Here is a 22,943-nt window from a genome sequence, read left to right on the forward strand (position 1 = left end):
CATGATCATTATGCCGTCTATTTCTAGAGGCAGGGGCTGGACCAGATAATCCCTGACTCAGTTCCCAGCCAGAGCTGATGCTACACCAAAATGGGGCTCAGCAAACAAACCCAGACCAGTGTGTCAGCCCGACAGCCAGTACTAATTACCTTCCGGCTCCCAAGGCAACATCACCATCCAAGATACATTTATGACACATGTCCTCTCGACCAAACCATGAAATGGACAGGAGGCAGGACGGTCCTGCCCGCAGGTAGCTTACACTCCACTAGTACCCAGATAACTACAGGATAGACACAAATCCATGAAAAGGGACAGGGATTGAGGGTGAGGCAGAAGGTAACATCTGGAAAACTCAGAAAAGTCTCCTGGGAGGCACCTGAAGCAGGGACTACTAACAGTCAGGGATGCCAGGTCAGACACTCAGCATCAGGACCAGAGCATATCATCTCTGCCACCTCCTGTCAGAGGCTGGAACCAGGCCCACCTGGTGGAAGTTTGAGGGAAGTCGCTTTTACTCTGACACAAGGCTTTTCTAACTCCCCAAAAGGCAAGGTGCAATGTTGGCAGGTAGGGAGTTCTCCATCTCTGCAAGTATGTGAGCAGGAGTTGGATGAGCACTTATTCAACACAGACACATACTGAGCAATATCACAGGACCCCAGATCTAGGACTGGACCTCCAAGATCATCTAGTTCAACCTCTTCGTTGTGGAGACCTTCAAGAGGGGAGATCTGACCAACGCTGGGCCTCAGTGAGGGGCTCACACGGAGAAACGAGAAAGGAGGGAGAGAGTACCGACCACTAGGGGAGGGGGATCGGGGAGAGCGTCACAAAGGAGGGAGGTAACATCGGGGCTAAAGAAACGCTGGACAGAGAAAGCCAGAGGTTAAAGGTCATGGGGAAGGCACTCCGGGCACCTGGGAGAACTTCGGCTGATATAAGAAGGAAAGGGAGGCTTGGCTGGGCCTCAGTGAGGGGGGGAATGAGGTCAGGAACTGCGGCTTGGAACCAGACTGGTGAGCCTTCAGGGCCTGGCCCAGGAGCCAGGTTCTAATCTTGAGTCAGCAGGGAAGGAGGGAAAGCTTCCCAGGCAGAGAATGAATGAAAGGCCAGACTGGTGTCTCAGGAAGAGTGTTCTAACAGCTGGAGGGGGTGGCACGGCGGAGTCATTGGTTAATCAGGGATCAGGCTGGGAAGCAGATTCCAGCAAAGGAGGCCTAAACAGGCCACATATTCTGGAACAGAGGGGGCTGCGTCCTGTGGTAATGCAGCCGTTGGCTGTCACAAAACAGGCCAGCAGAGGGTCTGAGGAGGCCAGGGAGGGGCTCTAAAACTGGAGCCTGGGGACTGGTTTAAAGCAATTCTTTTGATAGTTGCTTCACTGTCACTGGTTTCCTCTGTAACCCAAGGCATCCTAGCCTAGGCCTCTCCTAGACCTGTTCTGAGGAATCCTAGGGGCTCCCTGAGGTCCAGGATGCACCAAGATGGCTGCAAATCCCTGGAGCCAAGAATGTCAGGGCACAGCACCGAGACTAGAACCCCCAGATGCAGGGGGTTCTCCAGCCGCTCCCTCTGAACTTCTCCCTCTTCCTTCTTTTCTCCTGTGGGCCCCCATCTAAAGAACCCAAGTCCAGAACAGTGCTGAATCATTTGTCTTTTCCCAGCTGCTTTCTACCGTTCCAAACAAAGCCACAGAACCCCCTTTGTTTTCTGACTGAGAGCTTGGGCAGTCCTTTGTAATCCCTTTACCCAGAGGCCAATGGAAACCAGGAGGGGAAGCCACACCTAGTCAGATGTCCGGCATCATTAGGCAGGACAGGCCTACTAGGAAACACGTTGGAGCCTTCAGCCTTCCAACCTCTCCGGGCTCCACATAAACGCGCTCAGGCCTGCCAAGGCCTCCCAAAGCCAAAAATCAGGTCATTCCGGGCCTTCCTTGAAAGAGGATCCCAGGTACTGCCAATTTCCATGGAGGTTGTGAAAGAGTGCCCCATCGACCCCTCCACGGAGCAAGAGCCTTGAGGGACAAAGGGCTATAAGACCACGCATACCCTTTGACCCAGCAATACCACCGCTGGGCCTGTATCCAAAGGGAGATCAAAAAACAAAAAGGAAAGGAACCCATAGGCGCAAAAATATTTCTAGCTGCTCTTTTCTGGTGGCAAAGAATTGGAAATTGAGGGGATGCTCATTGATTGGGGAATGGCCAAGAAAACTGTGGTATGGGATTACAATGGAATGCTATTGTGCTATAAGAAATGAAGAGCAGGATGCTCTCAGAAAAAACGGGAAAGACTTACATGAGCTGATGCAAAGTGAAATGTGCTGTGTAGGAAGTCGCACCAATAGCATCAGCTGATGATCAGCTGGGAAGGACTTGGCTATTCTCAGCAATACAAGGATCCAAGACAACTCTGAAGGTCTTAGGATGAAAAATGCTATCCATCCCCAGAGAAAAACGGATGGTGTCTAAATACAGAGTGAAACATGTTTTTTTTACTTTCTTTTTTTTTTCTTTAGTGTTTTTCTGGTCTGTGTCTTCTTTCACAACATGACTAATGGGGGCATGTTTTGCATGACTACACATGTAAAACCTACATCAAATTGCTCGCCTTCTCAATGAGGGAGGGGGTAGGGCAGCGAGGAAGGGAGGGAATTTGAAACTCAAAGTTTTAAAAATGAATGTTAAAAATGGTTTTTTTACATGTAATTGGGGGAAATAAAATATTAAATAGGAAAAAAAAAAGAGCTTTGAGGGGAAGGGAAGAGAGATCTGTAGGGTGGAAGAGGAGGAAAGAGAAATGGCAGCTTCACCCAGACTATGATATACATGGTTCCATGCTGGAGCTCCTCAGAAATGCTAGACCTGCTAAACCCAACCCTGATACTGTGATCACCACTCACGGTGTCTCCAAGTATCTCCATAGGGTGTCATGAAAAAGGGAGGGAGGGAAACAGAGAAAGAAAAAAGAAGGAAAAAGAAAAAGAAAATAAAGGACAAAGAAAGAAATAGGTGCCGAATCAGCCACCTAAGAAGTATTCCCAGGCACTTCCAGAAGGGGGAAGAGGCGTCCCAAGGTCCCCTGGATGGGGTGGTTTGACTCCAACAGGCATGAGCATGTGAGTCCCGCTCCTAACCCTATCACCCACACCCAAAACAACCAATCAGGTCCAAGAAGCACACTCACTGCCCCAGCAGGTGTGACATCAGGCGTTGGCCAGACTAGCCCAAGAAGGGGAAAGAACCCAGAGCAGGCTGGTTCCTTTCTCCAGGAGGACGGGGCAGCAGTGAAGGTGGGGTGCCTTGGTCCCTCCATACTTCAGAACATGGGTCTGAATCCAGAGGGGAGGACATGAACAGGCAGAATGAGGGCTGCTGGGCTCCCGATTTCTCCTCTGCCCGATGCCACAACCTTGAAGCAGGTCCGTGTGGGGAAAGCACCTACTGGCTGATGTTCAGGACCCCAAAGGCTTTGATAGCTTTTAAGGAATTGATTTTTTTACTTCTGCCAAGAACAGCCTGAGTGGACGACACTACCCTTCTTCCAGCAGAGACGATCTGCTCCCATCCCACTACGATGACCATGGGCATCTGGGGTTTACAAAGGGCTCTTGGACAACAGCCCTGAGGTGGTAGTGCGAGTGGCAATGTGCCCATTTTAGAGATGAGGAGACTGAGCGAGTCTCAGCCAGAGAGACTGTGGCTCTGGTCTTTCTGGGCCCAGTCTTTCTCCGTAAGCTCTACAACGTCTCCAGTAGAGCCTGGCCCAAAAGCCGGCCCACCACTCTCTCAGCATCCCTTGGAAATACAAACATGCTCCGTCTCCCTCTCAACACCACTCCCATCTCTGGGCTTCCTCGGAGAGGACAAAGTAGCATCCCCGACACCCCCTCACTGCCTCTGCCTCCCAAGTCTCCAGTCCACTGAGTGCCTGTTGTACAAGACCCTAGTCTAGGCACTAGAGGGAGACAAATATGAAGGACAGGTGGCCTCTGCCCTCCGGGAAATGGGCACAAGTAGCTCTGAGCCTAAGGCAGGATGTCCATGGGCCTCCATCTCCTGCTGGGGGAAATCGAGAAAAGCATCCAGGAGGGCGATAAGTAGGAATGAGACCTGTGGGGCTCAAGGTGTGGGTACAGCCTGAGCCACGGGCCAGGGTCAAAGTTCCTTAGAAAACAGTAAGGCGTCCACATTCAGTAGGAGCAGGGAAATCGAGGGCAGTGAGGGAGATTAGGAAGGTCTCGAATGCCAAGCTAAGGAGTCGGAATCTTATTTGGGAAATCCTGAATGCTGGTGAGGAGGGGGCTGGTCTGAGTGGGCTTGGGGAAGACCAATCTCCCTGAATGTTAGATGGATTGAATGCAGGAGGCACTGAGATGGCTGTTCCAAGGAGGGCTGGAGTGGCACTGGAGGAGGAGACAAAATGCAGCCAAGAGGGCCGAGTCTAGGTGGAAAGAAGACAGCCGTGGCACCCACAGAGCCTGGTGCATTCAGTCGGGGCTTACTAAGTGCTTGATGACTGAAGGAATGATTCCTGTCATTCCCAGAAGGGAAGCTAGGGGGAGTCACCCATTTGGGGAAGATGTGGAACTGACATTGTCAGAAGGACATTCACACAAGGACGAGTGGAAGAGGCTCCTCCAACGAGGTGTCTCACGCCTTTGCTAAAATCTCACAAGATTCCCTGAAAGGTGTGACCATGGCAAAGACTGGTCAACGACGCCCCGAGCGAGTCGGAAAACATGGGGCCCTGCCAAGGCTGGCCAGAGCTGTCAGGCACCTGGTCAAGGATAGTGCCCTGAGCAGAATCCCAAGGGCCCAGGGAGCCCCCAGAGGGAGGGCCTGGGGATGCCCTTTTCTGCAGATGACAGCGGGTATGGAAGGAAAAGCTTAGGGCTGACCAGGATTGGGGTGAGGTGACCACCGAGCGGGTCCACAGCACACGTCTCAGAGAGACGCCACTCAACTGTGTCCACACTTGACCAGGAGGGTGACAATTAGCTGGAAACCTCTGGGAACTGTGCGGGGCTTCTAAGGACCCCCAGAGTCGATACCAACATTCTTGTGGTGAGCCGGAATGAGCCTCTGAAGAACTAATGTTGCCGGTCACCCAAAGGATAAGAGAGGCGCCAGCCCAGGGCCCGTTAGCAGAGAAGAACCGTGTGTGCAGAAGTGGGAGAGCTGATCTTCATCAGAGAGAGGGGCGAGGCAGGATCTCTGGGTGCAAGAGCGAGGGGCAACACTTACACAGACCACACACCGTGCTGGTATCCAGGAAATGTGGAGACATGGAGTGTGTGGGCTGATACCTGTGGATGGGCACCGGGTATGGGGCCAGGAGAATCTACAAGTCACCCAGAATGAGAAGAGAGGGATCGAATGAGCAAACACAGGCCAGGCACTCTGAACACGTCACGGGGCTCAGTAGATCTGGCTCTGGTGAGAGGAGGCCACAGTATAGCTGGGCTGGAGGGGGCGCCTGGCCATCCCCTGAAGGGCCAGAGTCTGTACAAGGCATCGAGCTCAGAGAAGGCAAAGCAACCTTGCCATGACTTATCTCATCTGATCCTCACAACAGCCCTGCGAAGGAAGAGGAGCTGTCGCGTCCATTTTATAGAGGAGAAAACTGAGGCAGAGAGAAGTGTCCCAAGTTATGCAGCCAGTGTCTGGGAGAGGATTTGAACTCAGGTCTTCCTGACTACAGGAAGAGCCCTCTATCCACTAAGACACAAAAATGAAAAACAACACGGTCCGTTGCCTCAAGGGACATGTAACTTTTTTTCTTTTTTGGGGGGGGGGGTGAGGCAACTGGGGTTAAGTGACTTACCCAGGGTCACACAGCTAGTGTTAAGTGTCTGAGGCTGGATTTGAACTCAGGTCCTCCTGAATCCAGGGCCGGTGCTCTATCCACTGCGCCATCTAGCTGCCCCTTAGCAGACATTTGAAAGTGAGGAGAAGGAGATGAGGAGGGAGAGTGTTCTGGCCATCAGGGACAGGCAGAAACAATGGCCAGAGTCAGGAGAAGGGGGTCTTCTTCCAGGAACAGCCAGGACCAGCATCGCTGGGTCGCTGAACACACGTGTGGGAGCAAGGTGTCAGAAGACCGGAGAGGTGAGAGGGGACCAGGCTAGGTGGGGCTTTGACCATCAAAGGGATGATGATCTTGGGAGGAGCCCCTGGAGTTACTGACAAGTTCAGCCCTGGGCCACAGGAGACGTATGTGAGGGAGGAGAGATTCAGTTGAAGGAATCGGAGAAAGCTTTATGGAGGATGGAACACCCCAGGTGGGCCACGAAGGAAGTAAAGGAAGGATTTCTACCTGGGGGGAATGTAGTGGCTGGGATGTCTGCTTTGGGCACATGGGCAGCCAGCTGGCCTCAACGCGGGGACATGGGAGAGGTTAGAATGCCACAGAATAAAAATTCCTCAAGGGCCAAGAGGTGCTTTTGTCTCCCCAAGGCCTACTATGTGCCCGATATATACATACACACATGTAATATATAACCTATCTGGTATGTTATACCATATGAATATATGTAATATTAAATAGCTATTGAACGAAATTGAGGTCGTTGGCTGGGAGGGAAGGGCCTGTCTCCTATGGGTGGCCTGGTAGTTTCTTCCAGCTCTATCCATCCACGATTTCCTCTGAACCCGACTCCTCACACCAGAAGTCTGACTGTGCGATGAAGCACACGTTTCCAACTGCAGCACATCCCAAGCAGCCAGCTGAGAGCAAGTCCCGTCTGATAGATGCATCATGACCTGTTCTAAATGGGCCACTGACACCCACCCACTCCCTAGCATCAGCCTGCCAGGTCTACAGATTGCTGATGGTGACAAGCTAGTTCCTCTCTCTCTTCTGCTGGGTCTTTTCCACGACCTTATTCTCCTCCATTTTTCTTAGCTCTGACTGCCATCAATTTTTGGCCGTTTCCATTCTAATTGTTAAAAACTCCAAACTCCTCTAAATTCTATTTTGGTTCATTTCTCTCAAAGGCTCAAAGCATCTTGAGACCTAACCATGATGAGCTCTCACACAGCTGTAACACCCACAGGATCCATGCTAAACTTATAACAAATTAGCATGTACATCCACAGAATATTTATGAAGTTATGATTTTTTTAAAAAGAAATCCTTATCTTAGTGTAGCCGGATGACAACAGACTTTTACCTAAACTCTGCTCAGACGTCTAACAAGGCCTCTGTAAAAGACATCCCCTTTCTCTTGCTCCAGCCATAGATATTCAGGAATGAAAATAAAACCCTTCTTGCCCAAGCTATTCTTTCGAGCTCCCGTACAACTTTATCTGCTCTATTAATTTCTGGTTTGTGTACAGCTGCCCTTTGTGGGGCGCCTGACCCCTATTAGCATAGGTCAGCAAACTCAGCAGCGGGCCCTCCTCCAAAGAGAGAGGGGCCAGGGAGTTCTAAAAAGGTTAACCTTTTGAAATGAGATCACAAAAGCCCTGAGTAGAGCAGGGAGGGGGACTGCCTTCCTTCTCCCTAGAGCCCCTTATTCAAAGGCCCCCTGGCCAAGGCCCAAGGGCTCTACGCCTTGCTGGCACTTGAACCTGTCTCTCATCCCTTGTGGTCACCAATTCCCTGTTAGCCTAGGAAGAAGGTTGCTCAATTATGACCCATGGAAGTCTGAGAGCCTACCTCGATCGAGGTAGCTTAATACAGAGTTTCTGTGTTATTTATTTTTTTTTTTTTGCAGGGCAATGAGCATTAAGTGACTTGCCCAGGGTCACACAGCTAGTAAGTATCAAGTGTCTGAGGCCGGATTTGAACTCAGGTCCTCCTGCATCCAGGGCTGGTGCTCTCTCCAAGGCGCCCCCTAGCTGCCCCCGTGAGGTTTTTTGAGTTTCTGTGTTATTGCTATTGTTTTTTAAAAATCTACTGGGCCTCTAGGAGGAGGAGAGAATCAGATAATTTGGCCTAGAGGGGACATTGGAAATTGTCTAATCCAGGAGAGAGGCAGAAAACAAGAATCCCAGAAAATGGAAATCATTTTCATCTGTCTGAGGTCACATAGATTATAAGGGGGCCAAGCTGGGCCCCAAACTTAGAGGCAGAAAGGACATGGCCTGACATTCAAGGCCCCTCACCCTCTGTTCCCCAGCTAATGACTTTCTTACATAAACCTCTGATTCCATCCAACTTAGGCCACTCTCTGGTCCCCCAGATGGTACCAGGCTCTCCCCTGATGCCCTGCCTGTGTTTACATCAATCTCCAGGCCTGGCATGACCCCCACCCCAATCCCACCTCTTCCACAAAGCCTTCTCTCCCAGACTAAGCAAGCCCTTCTCTGTTCTCTAGGCCTCTCCGTATAACTCACCTGGCACTTAATTACAGACTGCCTTGGAACCGAGGGCCTGGGTTCCAATCCTGGCTCTGTTCCTTATTACTTGTGGGATCCTTTTCCCAGATCACACCACCTTGAAAGTACCCCAAAGTTACAGACCCCTAGAACTTGCTCTGAAAACAGCAGCACAAAAAAGCCTGAAGCTTGGCACAGCACCTCTCCACTCTGAGGTGAGCAGAGCCACTCTAACAGAAAGTTCAAAGTCAAAAAATAGGCTGAGAAAATGGGCACACAACAATAACAACAAAAGAACCTGACCATAAAAAGCTACTATGATGCCGGGTAAGACTAAGCCACAAACTCAGAAGACAATGTGAGAACACCTATAAGCAAAGCCTGAAAGAAAAATGCTCATTAAAGCCAAGCCCAACAAGAATTCCTGGAGGAGCAAAAGAAAGCAAGAGTGGTAGAGAAAAATTGGGAAAAGAAATGAGAATGTTGCAAGAAAATTATGAAAAGAGAATTAACATCTTATTAAAAGATGCACAAAAATTCACTGTAGAACTCCTTTAAAAGCAGAATGATCCAAATGAAAAAGATATACAAAAGTTCACTGAAGAAAATAATATCTTAAAGATTAGAATTGGGCAAGTAGAAGCTAATGAATCCATGAGACATCAAGAAACAGCAATATCACTGTATCCCAAAAAGGTGAGAGAAAAAGGAAAAGGATTCTTTTGTACAAAAAATATTGATAGGGACTCTTTTTGTGGTGGCAAAGAATTAGAATCAAGGGGATGTTCATCCTTTGAGGAATGGCTGAACAAGTTGTGGCATATGATTGTGACGGAATACTACTGTGCTATATATAAGAAATGACGAGGGTGGTGGTTTCAGAAAAACATGGGAAGGCTTACATGAACTGATGCAAATGAAGTGAGAAGAACCAAGAGATCATTATACACAGTAACAGCAATGTTGCAACAATGATCAACTGTGAAAGACTTGGCTACTCTGATCAACACATTGATCTAAGACAATTCTAAAGGGCTCATGATGAAAACATGCTTGCCACCTCCTAAGTGAGAACTCTGAGTTAAAACTGAAGTATAATTTTCTCACTTTCGTTAATTTTTTTGCTTTTCTTCTCTAATATGGCTAACATGGAAATATGTTTTACATGATTTCACGTATATAATTAATATCATATTGCTTACCCTCTCAGTGGGGAGAGGAGGGACTGAGAGACAATTTAGAACTCAAAAAGAAAATGACTCTAAAAATGATATATTTTTAGAAAATAAAAATTAAAAGGCTAGAAATGACCAACCATGATCCCAAGGGACTGATGATGAAGCATGCTACTCTGCTCATCTCTTGGCAGAGAGGCAATGGACTCGAAACATAGAATGAGGCATCTGCTTTTCAACATGACCATGTGATAATTTATTTAACTTGACTAGGCATAAGAGTTTTGCTTTTCTTTTTTCCCCCAAAGATATGCAGGGGTAAGAGGGAAGATAAAAAGAAAATTAATTCTTAGCTGAGAAAATAAAATTGTTATAAATAACAAGACTAAAAAGGCAGGAAGGGATCGTTTTGTGACAAGTTTGAAATGCTAAACCAAGGGGATCATACTTGATCTGAAAAATAAAAAGAAGCTGGTAGAGTTTATTGAGTGATTGGCTGACATGGTCAGACCCGTACTATAGGAAGGAGTGCTTTGGCAGCCTTATTGGTGATAGATTGGAGCTGGGAGAGATGCGATGAATCAGGAGACCAATTCAGAGCCTCCAGCTATAGCCCACAGAATCAAAGATGGCGGCTGTATGAGTGTAGTAAAGGGAAGGTATCAGGGAAGATAGGGAGGTATAGAGAAACAGCAAGATTGGGCAACAGACTGGCCGTGTAGGGTGAGCAAAGGGGAGAACACCTGGGTGCCTGGGAGGATGGTGGTGCATGGGTGGAGGGGGCTGACTAACCCGGAGTGCTCTATGCCAACCAAATCATGATGCCTGACAAAGACAAGAATAGACAGCACATAGCACTCTGAACTAGTTACTGAACTGCCCTGGTTTTCTTTAGTCATTAGCTATTACCAGTAAAGGGTATGGGCAGGCTACAGGAAGGCGTGATAGAGGCCTCCTTGGGAGGGGATGGTGCAGCCCAGGAGATAAAGGCCACCCAGAGGCCTTGAGATATGGGTGCCGGGAGGAACTCCCAAATCTACTCCTTCCTGGCTGGGTGACTGAGCAAGTCACTGGACCTCTCTGAGCCTCAGTTGTCAAGAGGGCACAATACCAGGCATACTACTTATTTCCTGGGGCTGTTCCAAGTGCTCTGTAAACTTTACAGTGTTCTAGAAATGTGAGTTGTCATGTTTAGTTCTCAGAACAATACCTCATCTACTCCAAAGGCTATTAAATAGAAGCATGAGGGTAAGGGTGGAGGGGGGGAGTCTGGACCACTCAGGGTTGTCGTGGTCTGACTCCTTGTGACTCCATGGACTATAGCACTCTGATGCTGGCAAAGAGGCTGAAGGGGTTTGCCGTTTCCTCCTCCAGCTCATTCTGCAGACAAAGAAACTGAGGCAAAGAGGGTAAAATAACTTTCAGCCCAGGGTGACAGCACTAGCAAGTGGCTGAGGCTGGATTTGAACTCAGGTCTTCCTTATTCCAGACTCAGCATTCCAACCACTGAGCGCTACCCAGCTGCCTCCTGCCACTGAAGACCACTGTGTTCTTTTTTTTTTTTTTTGGTGGGGCAATGAGGGTTAAGTAACTTTCCCAAGGTCACACAGCTAGTAAGTGTCAAGTGTCTGGGGCTGGATTTGAACTCAGGTCCTCCTGAATCCAGGGCTGGTGCTTTATCCACTGCTCCACCTAGCTGCCCCCTAGACCACTGTATTCTTATTTCACTTCTGCATGGCACAAAGAGGTTTCATGGAGGAGGAGACCTTTCCACTTGGCCCTCAAGGGGGCAAAGCTAGGAGCAAGGGACGCTGGTGACATTTGGCGATGACATTTTAGCTCAAAATAAGGAAGGCCCTTGGTCACCACAAGAACGGCCAATGGACTGTCAGGGAGGCACCAAGTTCTCCATCATGGGAGGTCTTCACAAAAAGACAAGATTCCTGCTGAGGATGTGATGGAGAGGCTATGGGTAGGGGTTGGACGGAAGACCCTTCATGGAAAAGGTGCAATTTCAGACCCTCTGGTCTTCCTGGTCCTGCCCAGGTCGGGGGTGGGGGGAGCCTGTGACAAGATCTATGGGCCAGAGCTAAGGGTAACAGCATAGTAAGAGATGGCACAGGAGAGTTATGGGGAACAGAAGGGCTGTGGGTTATGACTGGATGGTTAAAAACAGCAGTAACAGCTATAAACAGAGGTGGCTTTAAAGAGTACTTTCCCACCTGACCCCATTGGACAGAAGGAGAAACTAAGACTCAGTGGGTTGAAATGACTTGCCCAGGGTCACACAGCTAGTAAGTAGCTAAGGCAAACCATCAACCCAGCTCTTCCTGACTATCACACAGTCACTCTGGGGTCGGGAGATGATTGAGGAGGCCCCCTGACACTGGTCATGTGCCCCTCTGTAGAGAGTGGGTTATGGGCACAGGGCCTGGGAGACTGAGGCTGTGAATCTACCCAGCAAATATTCAATGCCGCCCTTTTGCTCGCCCGACAGAAGCTTTCCAGCCAAGCAGATGCACTGCAAACACAACTCCATCCTCCCCAGTGTGTGTGGCAGTGGCTTTCCAAAGCCCACTGTCATCCCTGGTCTGGTCCCCCCAGCAGGCTCCTGGCCTCTCCACACGTCCCCAGGCAGCTCCCTTCTGGCCTCATCTGGTCTCCCAGCACCTGCACCCTACTGTCCCAGCCTTCCAGAACCCTCCATGCCAGGCTGAGTCCTGGGACTTGGAGAAGTAAATTCCACGCTGTCACTTTAATTTCCAAGTTCTCTCACCTAGTTCCTACAAGAGACACTGAATGGGGACATTTGTCTCAGCTCGTAGCAGAGGCTCCCAGAGGTGGGAGGCTGAAGGAGAAAGGAACACAGGCCCGAAGGGCTGGAACCGTATGATGCCCGGAAGGGCCCATGGAGCCCGCTGATGCCCTGGTTCCAAAACGGTACCAACAGCTGGTAAGCTATTAGTAGTAAGCACGGGCCGCACCATGGGCTCAGGCGCCAGGGATTTCCTCTTAGTCCTAAAACTCGGCATACCTAACTGGGGCTGCTCCAGGGCTGAGGGGTCAGAGGAAAAGCCTGCCCACCCTCCTTGCCTCCCCTTCCCTGTGGGAGTCATCAAGGATAAAGGGTGCAAGGTGAGGGCCTGTTCCAGGCCGCAGCTCACAGGCAAGGGGCAAAGGAGCAACCTCCCCAGGCTCTAATAAAGGTCGCCCCATTTTATACAACAGATGGATTCCTCGAAAGAGGCCAGGAGTGATTTTTGAACAAGTTCTCTTCGGAAAACAAACACTGGCCCCCAAACGATTTGCTCCAACAAATCCCAGTTCCCCCACCCCCCAACAAGGTTCACTTAAAATGGGGGCGTGAATCTGAAAGCCGGCCTCCTCCCTCTGCTTCCACTGCCCCATGAGGCCCTGCCCTGGGCCATCCCCCACGCTGGGTCCCATTACTATCCTCACTGCAAAGACAAACAAAAACACCAGCGGGTCCCTGGCAGAGATCAGCAGGCAGTGCCCAGACTGAGGGCGGCAGCCCTGGGGATTCGTTAGTGAGCTCTCGCCCAAGTGTTTTCCTGGAAATGATGACCCTGAGGGCTGCCCCAGCAGCAGCAGCAGCAGCTGCAGGGTCCTCAACCCCAGCCTCCCTGCATGCAGGCCATCCTTGGAGGCTGGGACCAACAGAAAAAAATCCCCAGGTACCAGAAGCCTCAGCCTACAGCCCTGAAAGCCTTCCCTCTGATTAGAGGAGCTCAGCACTGTCTTTTGCCTCTTTTCTGTACCCCCAGAGCCTAGCACAGTGCCTGCCACACAGTAGTCGCTTAATAAATGTTTACTGACTGATGGGCCTCTGGGCCTCCCTTCAGGAAGAAGACCCAGCCTGTGTTCTCACATAGGTTTTTGGGGTTTTTTTACAGGGCAATGAGGGTTAAGTGACTTGCCCAAGGTCACACAGCTAGTACGCATCAAGTGTCTGAGGCTGGATTTGGTTTTTTAATAGGTCTCAGAGTCTGGAGTGGAGGCCAGGGGTCCCAGACCTCAAGATCAGAGCTTGCTGGTCAATCCCAAAGGCCAAGCTGGCTGAGGTCTAAGCCACTCTCCAGCAGCCAGCCCCTGCTGGACCCTGGGTTAGCTGGGATTCCCAGGTAGAAGGAGAGTCTCACTTGTAGTGACTCCTCCCCCCACTCTGGGATATTACTGTCAGCATATTCCACTCCATCCACTGTACCCTTCTCCCACAAACCCACCGCTGGCTCTGAGACTTCAGGGAAATGCCCAAACCCCCAGCTCGTTAACATCCTTAATTGGTTCTGGGAAGACAGGATGGTGAGTGAAACAATGGTAGGTGTGGGGGAGGTCACTGGCCAGTGAGGCATTCACCATGCTATTGCAAGGGAGGAAACACTTCCTCCCCAAAAGGCCCACCGCTGCTGCCCGGGGTTCACAGGGCATTATCTCCAGCCCACCCCTGCCCCACCCAGCTCTTCCTCCCATCTCTATTTCTGGCCAGGGCCCCAACAGCCCTTCAGCCGCCCAGGATCCTAGACTCAGCTCTGCCCACCGCACATCCCCCAGCTGCCAAGTCTTGTCAGGTCTCCGTCACAACACCTCCGGCATCTGTGCCTGTTTCTTCATTCCTGGGGCCCCCACGCTAGTCCAAGGTCGCTCATCTGCACCCTACCCGAGCCTCCAATTGGTCTTCCCTGCTTCCAGGCCCTTCCTCTTCAAGCCGTCCTCAGCAGCTGCCAGGATCACCTTCTGAAGGCTTGGGTCTGGCCATGCCACTCCTGGGGGCCCTCACATTGACTCCAGGACAAGCATTGCTCTCCATGGCCTGGTATGGGGCCTCCACCGCCTGGCACGGGGGGGGGCATCTACTGCTTGGCATGGGGGCCTCCATAGCCCGGAGGTCCTCTGCTTCCTCCCAAATAAACACCTCCTTCCCCAGCTTGGTCCTAGGGGCCGCTGCCGAGCCTATTGGCCTCCACAGCCCAGAGGCACCCCTCAGTCCAGAGGGCCTATGGCCTTTCCAATCCAATTTCATGCCCCTGTCTTTCATGGAGTCTCCTCGATCCCTCTCAGCCAACTTCCCATTTCCAACCTCGGGAAGATGTCCATTTCTCTTTAGAACCATCTTCTCCCTTGTCCCAGAACTAGTGAGCCCCTGGCCCGACTCCTGCTAAGGCCCCACTGCTCCTTGATTAGGGAGAGCAAACCTGGAATGTGTGGAGAGTGTTATTTTTAAAGTACTCGGTGGAGGAATCCAGTCCACAGGGCACAAGCTGTCGGCTCCACATAGTGGAGATGAAGGTCAGAACCAGGTGCGGGAGGCGCTGCCGTGAGCAGGGTCAGTGGGAGATGGAGCACGGGGTCTGGTAGTTCACAGGGCATCATCAGTCACATCACCCAGGTACACACATAGACACCCTCTCTGCCAGATCCCTGAGCTGCCGCCACCCCGGGCCAGCTCAGATGCTGTTTCCCCCACAAAGCTTTGCTCGGCCAGGCCTGGGAAGGTCTTCTCCCTCCTCTGTACAGAACAGAGGCCGTGTGCCCACCTAGTGTGTGACACTGTCTGCCGGGCTACTTGTTTGATCTCATCTTCCTTTATGCTGGGGGGGGGGCAGTGTCCAATGCAAACTCTATGCCTTCTCAGAGGGAAAATGAGCCTAGCGGGGGTCAGACCCCCCTTCTAGCCCCAAATCCATCATCCCATGGAGCCGCTGAACTCTTCTGGGCCTCAGTTTCCTCCTCCGTCAAATGAGGGAGTTGGCCTGGATGACCGCAGAGGCCCCTGCCCGCTCCAAATCAAGGCCCCTGGGATTCCAGGGCCAAGCACGAAGCTTTGTATACAGGAGGTGCTTAAAGTTAGTCCAAGAGATGCTACTCAGAGGTAACGGGAATCATCCCAGCAACATAGCCCAATGTTCAGACTGCAATACCCAGCGATCCCCCCTCTCCCCAAGGAGGTTAGAGGGGGAGAAAAGGCCCAGGTGTGCACAAGTCCTCAGAGCACCCCCTCTTTGGGAAGGGATAATGGACCCCCATGAGGGAGAGGCTGAACCCCATCTAAGATACTCAATGAGAACGTGAAGAATGCCAAGAAGCGGGGACCCCGCCAAAGGCGGGCAGAGGGAAGAACAAGATCCAGAGCGTCTGGCAGACAACAACAGATCGATGGAAGGGGTGGGGGCTCCTCGAGCCTCAAAGAAGGAAACTGCAGGTTCCTCGAACCCAGGGCAAATGACAAGAGGAGAATGAACATCCTGCCTGTCCTTTGGCTGACCAGTTTCTTGGGAAGGCAGCTTCAGTGTTTGGGGCGATGAATTGGCTTAAAATGTAGTGATTAAAATCCTGACTGAACACTGTGAACACGGCACTGTTCTCTGCCCAGATCCCTCCCTTGCCAAAAGGTTGCAATATTTTTTAGAGTTGTCATGACTCACTGCCATCTTCGACAGCGAGTGGCTTCTACAAATCGCTCCGGTGGTGTGAGAAGGGATACCATTCCAGGGTGGGAGTTGTCCCTTCCCATTTCCGCCACAGCCAGGAAGGGCCAGGAAGCATCCGTCTAGAAAACTTCCCTGGGCCTGGTTACCAGGCCCAGACTATCACACACCAATAAGACCCACGTTTCCTAACCAGACACTGGACAGCTTTTCAGGGGCCACTGGCTTTGGACACCGGCTTGGCCTCATTCAACACTTCAGAGCTCAGTCTGACCCTGACAGGGCCTTGGTGTGCATGTGTGCAGGTTGCCAATTCATCCACTGGTTCACTCAACAAGGATTTGCCTCCACTGTGTACAAGGCCTGGGATCCGCTTCCCCCTGGTGGGGGGAGCGAGCAGATAACCAAAACACAGTCTGGCTGTCTAGACCAGACCCAGCTTTTCTGACTAGTCACCGAGGAGGTGAAAGGCTCATCTTCCCATGTCCTTGGGAAAAGAGGAGTGACTTCCTATGCAGTGTGCTGACAGATTTAGGTGGAAGAAATGAAGCATCCCATCACTGGCCTCTGCAACAAGAAGGGGATCAAAAGCTGCCCAGGACAACCTGATTCTTCTTCCCCACTGACCTTCCCTGCCCTGCCCTGCCCTCCCACAAGAGATAGATGATACTTCCTGCAGTGAATCCAAGCCGGGGCAGTGGTAGGGCCTGCGAGCTCAACCAAGACTTAGGCTTGGTGTAAGGGAAAATGTATTAAGAATCCCCCTGGGAAAGGGGCAAAGGGAAGCTGAACACCCATTGGTAAACAACCCTGCAAAGGGGGTTCTTGTCCAGGCTGGGCTGGATTAGAGTGCCACTGAGGCCCCTTTGGGCTCTCTGAGTCAGAGAACTCCGGCTCTGCTGAGAAAGGTCCAGCAGAATCCAACAATCTTCAGTTAGCTAAGGAAGGGGACAGACTTGTGGCAGAGGAGGTTACTGAATAGGTCCCCCAAGTTTATCTCACTCAAACAGGGCTCTTCCAGAACAACAAAAAAAAAATGCTTTGAAAAAAGTGGAAGAGGCATAACTTAAGTGATAAGAAGCAGGAGAAAGGCTTGGAGAGTCTTTGTGAGGACCAAAAAGGGGGAAAGGAAAGAAGGGGTCCGGGAGGGAGGGAGGGAGAGAGAGAGAAAGCTGAAGCCAGGAAGCCCACAAAGAAGCCATTTCTTTGTTCTCTTTTCTCTTCCTGTCCTCCTTTATAAATTCCCACGAGTGGACCAACAGGGCAGGGAAGGGATGGTTAGAGCCCATCCACCGCCAACCACTGGCCCCAGAAATCCAAGGCACCCCACAACACTGAGCTCACCCCTGTTTTACAGACACCTGCAGGCCCTTTGGGGATCCCAAAGGGCAAGAGCATTTTTATTTGGGAGGGGGGAATGAAGCATTTTTCTAAGCAAAATTAACTTGTATTTCCACAAATACAGCAAAGCATTCTTTGGGAAGGGAGATGGGGGAAGAGCGTCAAGCCAACAAACATCAAGATGCCAACACTCTGAAAAGACCAACATCTGCCCACCCCACAGCACAGCGTGCCTGCCATGCCTTGGTGCTCCTCAATCATCTCTGACTAGAAGAGGGAGCTGAGAATAGTGGCACGGGAAGGAAAGGGAGGATGTCTTAATGGATTCATGAAGGAATGAATGAAAAAGCTTTCATAAGGTGCTTACTATGTGCCAAGCACCAGGGAGACGAAGAAAGACAAGAAACCAGGTCGCTGCCTTCAGAGCTCATAGCCCTGAAAGGGCACGATGGCCAAGGCTGAGGAGCTTGGGTCTGGCAAGTCACCAAGACAGGGAGTAACAAGGGGTCGGTGCCTCCACATGTCCGCCCCTCCGATGACTGCTAGAGAGCAGTAGTGACCTGGATGACAGGCCCCAAAGGTGGGTAGCATGGGTGTGAAGAGCCAAATGGCCCAGCTCCTCCCTGAAGGATGGAGTGACTACAGTGTTGGTCAGGAAATTTCTGAGGTGAAAATGAGCCATTCCCCAATAGATAAGCACTCAAAGGACAGGAACCACATCAAAGGATGCTCCAAATGAATAATAAGAGAAAGGCAAACCCAGACGCCACCAAGTCCATGACAAAAATGGAAAATGACAATTGCTGGAGGGGCTATGGGAAGACAGGCTGTGAGCTGGTCCAATCTCTCTGGAAAAGCACCTGGAACTCTACTAGAAAAGTCACAAAGCCGAATGTCCCCCTGACCCAGGGACGCCACTATTAGAAGGAAAGGAGGAGGTCAGAGGCAAAGGGAAAGGTCCCACGTTTATAAATCCACTTCTAGTATCCCATTGTGTGATGGGTGCCCATTAACTGGGGAATGGCCAAACAAACTGAGGTGGACAGTCATACTATTGTCTCCCTTAATCTGTAAACTCCAGGGTGGGTCCTTTCACTCATGTCCTTGTATTCCCAGGGCTTATCAAGTACCTGGAACAAAGTCGATGTTTAATAAATCCTGCCTGGTTGAAGGCCAGAAAGGGATGTACCATTATAAGTGATAAAACATGAAGGACTTGGGGAAACTTGGAAAGAGCCTTATGAATGGATGCAGACGGAGAACAACTTGCCCAGAGACCACCTTAATATGGGGGGAAACCAGACCGAAAGGTCTCACAGCTCTACCCCAGTTTGGTGCCGGGGGGGGGGGGGCGCGCTGGGGAGTTCCAATGGCCACCCAGGGGAGCCTGCCTCCTTCCTCTCAGCAGCTGAGGGGGCCTCCAGGTGTGGGATGACTTGGCCAAGGGAGTGATTTGTTGCCAAAGAGGGTCCTACCAGGATGGGGAATAACTGGGAACTGACATTAGCGTAAGGGAAACACTACAATCTCTTAGGATTTCATGGTTGAAGAACGGCACTGACTGTTATTTAAGTTTCAAAACAATAAGAGGCCTCACCCTATCTTCTTGGCGACCATTTCTACCCCAAGGAATTCACAGCAGGGAGGGCAGAGCCTGGCTGACCCTCCCGATCACAAACACAAAGACATGATCCAAGGAGGAGAAGCTGCCTCTTCCTGATCCTTCACAGAGCTGGGGGGCTGTGGGGGCACATCACTGCCTACAAAGCAGACTTCTTAAGATGAGCTGACTGTCTATGCTGAGTTGGGCTTTTTCCCCTCTCCCTCTTAAAAATTTGTTATAAGGGACAGATCTCTGAGAGGGGGGAGAGATACAGGGTGAAATCTAGATATTAAAAAACCAACCAACCATCCTATTATCTTTTAAAAAAGGGACCAAAGGTGAAACACAAAGGAAGCCCCTCCAGGCAGCAAGAAGCATCCCCATAGGCTAAGAGTACAAAGCCGCTGGGGAGCCTCAGTCTTTCCAGGTCTTCCTCATCCAGGAGATTCACAGAAAAAGCCTCCTTGAAAATGAAGATCCTCCAGCCCACCCAGGCTCCTCCTGAAAGCTGTTGGGGGATTGGAAGGGGCAAATGATCATGAACCATAAGTCAGATTTCCATCTCGCTAAGTGAGGCAGGTAGCACAGACATGATCATCATTCCCATTTTAGTTCTGAGAAAATGGAAGCTCAGAAGGTGGGCTCAGAGGGGTGGCCAGGCTTCCCACTGAGTCAGCCAGGCCTTCCCAAGGTGCTCTTAGTCTAAGGCAGCTCACTCGCACACATGTGTGCATACACACACACACACACACACACACACACACACACACACACACACTCTGTCTCTCTCTCTCTTCACCTCTTTCCCAAACAACATACTCCAGGGGGCACATAAACACCAAGCCCCCCCCGCCCCCCAGCCAAGATTCCCCCATATCACAAATTCACTTGTGACATAACACACCTCCAACACAACCAAGTCAAGTGAAGGGTACTGGGCTTAGAGCCAGGAGCCCTGGTTTCTGATCTCACCTCTCTGACTAGCTAGCTTTTTCACCCCAAGCACCGGCTTTCCATGGGTAGACCACCTCTCCAGGCCTCAGTTTCTTCATCTGTAAAATAAAGCCTGGACTAGGGGACCTCTAAGCACTGAAAATGTCCAATTCAATGACAAGGAAAAGGAAGGAAAGGAGATCAAGGTAGGAGCCTGAAGCTATAAACACCAGGTACCAAGACCTTTCCTCTGAGACCAAGCCGCCCGCTTGCTCAGCAGGTGCAACGTGAGCATATTTGTCTGGCTACCTAGATCCCAGGCCCCCAGGGGCCCCCAGAAGGCTCCCGGCCCATCAATAATGGATCATCTCACCTGGCACACGGGAACCACACACAGGCCCCCCTCTGCTGTCCCAAAGCCCACAGAAGGAGAGGCATTCTCTGTCCCTTACACCAGCTACCCAGGCGAGGCTGGCATTTTTAATAAAGGTGTGCATCTAAACATGAAGAGAGCCCCTCCCATCCACACCCATCCTTTCCCAAAGCCCCAGAGCTAAGAAAGCAGGCTCCCGTGTACACCCGTGGCTCCTCACAAGCAGCCAAGCCCCGAGTGGTGGCAACATCCAAAAGCAACTTGGAATTGCTGTGAGCTTTGCCGAGCTGAGCCAAGCCTAGACAGAGTCAGGATGATCAAACACTCCCAAAGACCCCAAAACAAAAGGAAATAGTGAAGGGCAATATCATCTTTCATATCGAGGGTGCATGCAAATTAAAAGATCATGGGGAGAACAGTTCAGCTTACATAAGTTCATAATGTGTTTTAAAATAGAAAATCTATTTTTAACCCCAGGTTTTAAAATATACCCATATCAAGGAGGAAACTGAGGCCCGGCATGCTGAAGTGACTCGCCCATCATCCCCGTCGGAGCAAGGACCAAGGCCAGAGTTACATAAATGGGAGCTGTTCTGCTTCTCTTCCTCCCCACCCACCATAGTAAAGATCCCCCCACACAAGATTACTCTTTCTAAAAGCAAGGAGGGTTATGGTAAACAAGAAGAGGTCTTTTTCCTCTTGGGGGCCTCCAAGGCAGCCCCAAGAGCCAATCTAGGTCTAAAGGGTCTCTCCTCCCCCCCACTTCTTACCCAGAAGAGCTCTGGGTCACAAGGGGCCACCAGGGGGTGGGGAGGGATGGTGATATCTTCTACCTACAATCAGGTGCCAAGGAATCAGTGTTTTGGGTGTATGCAATAGGCACTTAATAAGGGATTCCTGAGCCAAATTATGTGCCCCGTGGTTATTTCTGGGGCCTCCCTGGAGAATAATGGGCTTGAATGGGAAGAGACCTAGGCTGAAATCCCCACTCTGGCATCAATCCCTAAACTTCTCCATAAGCCTCAGTTTCCTTATCTGTCGATCAGGATTGTAATGTAACAGCTCCATGACTGATTTTAGAGGATAGCTGTGATAACCAAGTGAGATAATAGAGTCAGGAAGTCACTATCATCCCTGCATACAGACCTTCCAACTACACTCCACAATTGTAGAACAGCCCTGGATTTAGGCTCACGCAGGGTCACGCAGCTAGTGAGTATCTTAGGAGTTGGTGCCAGAGGTGAAAGATCTGGTTTCAAATCCCACTTCTGATACCTGTGTGACCTTCAGCAAGTCACTCACTTAACCTCCTCAGTTCTCCCGTCTGTAAAATGAGTGGGTGAACTCGATGGCCCCAGAAGTCCCTTCCAGCTTTCACCTCCAATCATCCTAGCCCGGGCAAGTCACAAGTCACCCTCTCCAGCCCTCAGTTTCCCTATCTGCAAAATGGGGCTGGGGAAACGGGTCTGAAGCCGTCCAAGACCTCTTCCATCCCTAAACCTTGGATACCTCAGCCCTGGTACCAAGTCTGGGCTCATGGATACCCACCCACCCCCCTTTGCAAGGATCCCTCCCTCCTCCACCTACCACCCTCACAACTACCCCGCCCCCCCTCCCCATCACAGCCCTTAGGACACCTCCACGAGGATGTCCAATGGCACAAGGGGATGGACCATCACGCCACGCCACGTCGCGCCCTTGGTGGGGAGGGGGGAGAGGGTCAGTGCACCCACACCCCCAGGGCAGCCCGGGGCTCCCGGGCACAGAATGGGGAGGGGAGGGGGGATTAGAATAGAGAGGGCTGGAGAGGGCGGGGGGATTAGAACGGAGCGAGGGACAGGGAGGGGGGATTAGAACGAAGCGAGAGGGACAGGGCGGGGGGATTAGAACGGAGAGGGCGGGACAGGGAGGGGGGATTAGCACAGAGCGAGGACGGCTGGGAGGGCGGGGGGCACATCTCCTCCCCGCCCCGCCCCCTCAGCCCCCCAGCCCTCCAGCCCCGGCTTCTCCCCCTCCCGCTCCAAGGGTCTGCCCTCCCTCGCTTTCCCCGCCGACTCCGCCGGGTGAGAGGCTGCAGTTACCTCAGGAGCCCATGGCGGGCCGGAGAGGCGGCGGCGGGGCTGGAGCCCGAGTCTCTCTGGTGCCGGAGCAGCCGCCGGGGCCGAGATGACTGGAACAGCGCCGGGAGTCGCTGAGAAAGCGCGCACGCGCACTGGGCCGCCGCCGCTGCCACCGCCGGGGGAATGGGAGGAGGGGAAATTGAGGGAGGGGAGGAGCTTTAGAGGGGCAGGGCGAGCTGAGCTGAGCTCACCCTCAGAGCCTTAAAGGGACCGCACTCCCCGTCCTGGCTTCCCTGCCGCCCTTCCCCTTCTCTAACCCTTCCCTCTTTCTTTCTCTTTCTTCCCTCTGCGCTTATCTTTTCCTCCTTTTCTCTCCTCTCTATTTTCCTTTTCCCATTTTTTCTTCTCTCTTCCTCCCTTCCTCTATTTTTCTTTTCTCTGGTCTCCTTTTCTTCTCTTTCTTTTCTGTTATTCTCTTCTACTGCCCTTTTCTCTTCTTTCTTCCTCCTCCCCCGCGGCCTCTTCTTGGCTCACTCCTAGAGCGCTCAGCCAGTCCTGCTACAGCCCGCTCCCCGCCCAGTCCCGCCCCCAGCCATGGCCCTGAAACTGACCCCTGAAACTGACTGATGTTTACATAGTCCTTGAAGTGCTTCATTCACACCGGCTGGAGCCCGGTGAGTGCC

General features: G+C 51.5%; 1 protein-coding gene across 2 annotated transcripts in view; it reads right to left on the reverse strand.

The window, feature by feature from the left end:
• Nucleotides 1–22,590, reverse strand: part of TMEM184B (transmembrane protein 184B) — a 46,769-nt gene extending 24,179 nt beyond the window's left edge. The window contains exon 1 of one of the 2 annotated variants that reach the window (XM_043965871.1): nucleotides 22,282–22,590. The gene's annotated coding sequence lies outside the window, so the exon portion shown is untranslated. The remainder of the gene's footprint in view (nucleotides 1–22,281) is intronic. The other variant, XM_043965870.1, reaches the window with a different exon arrangement.
• Between the last annotated feature and the right edge of the window lie 353 nt (nucleotides 22,591–22,943).

This window comes from Dromiciops gliroides, chromosome 5 (assembly GCF_019393635.1).
Source record: "Dromiciops gliroides isolate mDroGli1 chromosome 5, mDroGli1.pri, whole genome shotgun sequence".
Lineage (NCBI taxonomy): Eukaryota > Metazoa > Chordata > Mammalia > Microbiotheria > Microbiotheriidae > Dromiciops > Dromiciops gliroides.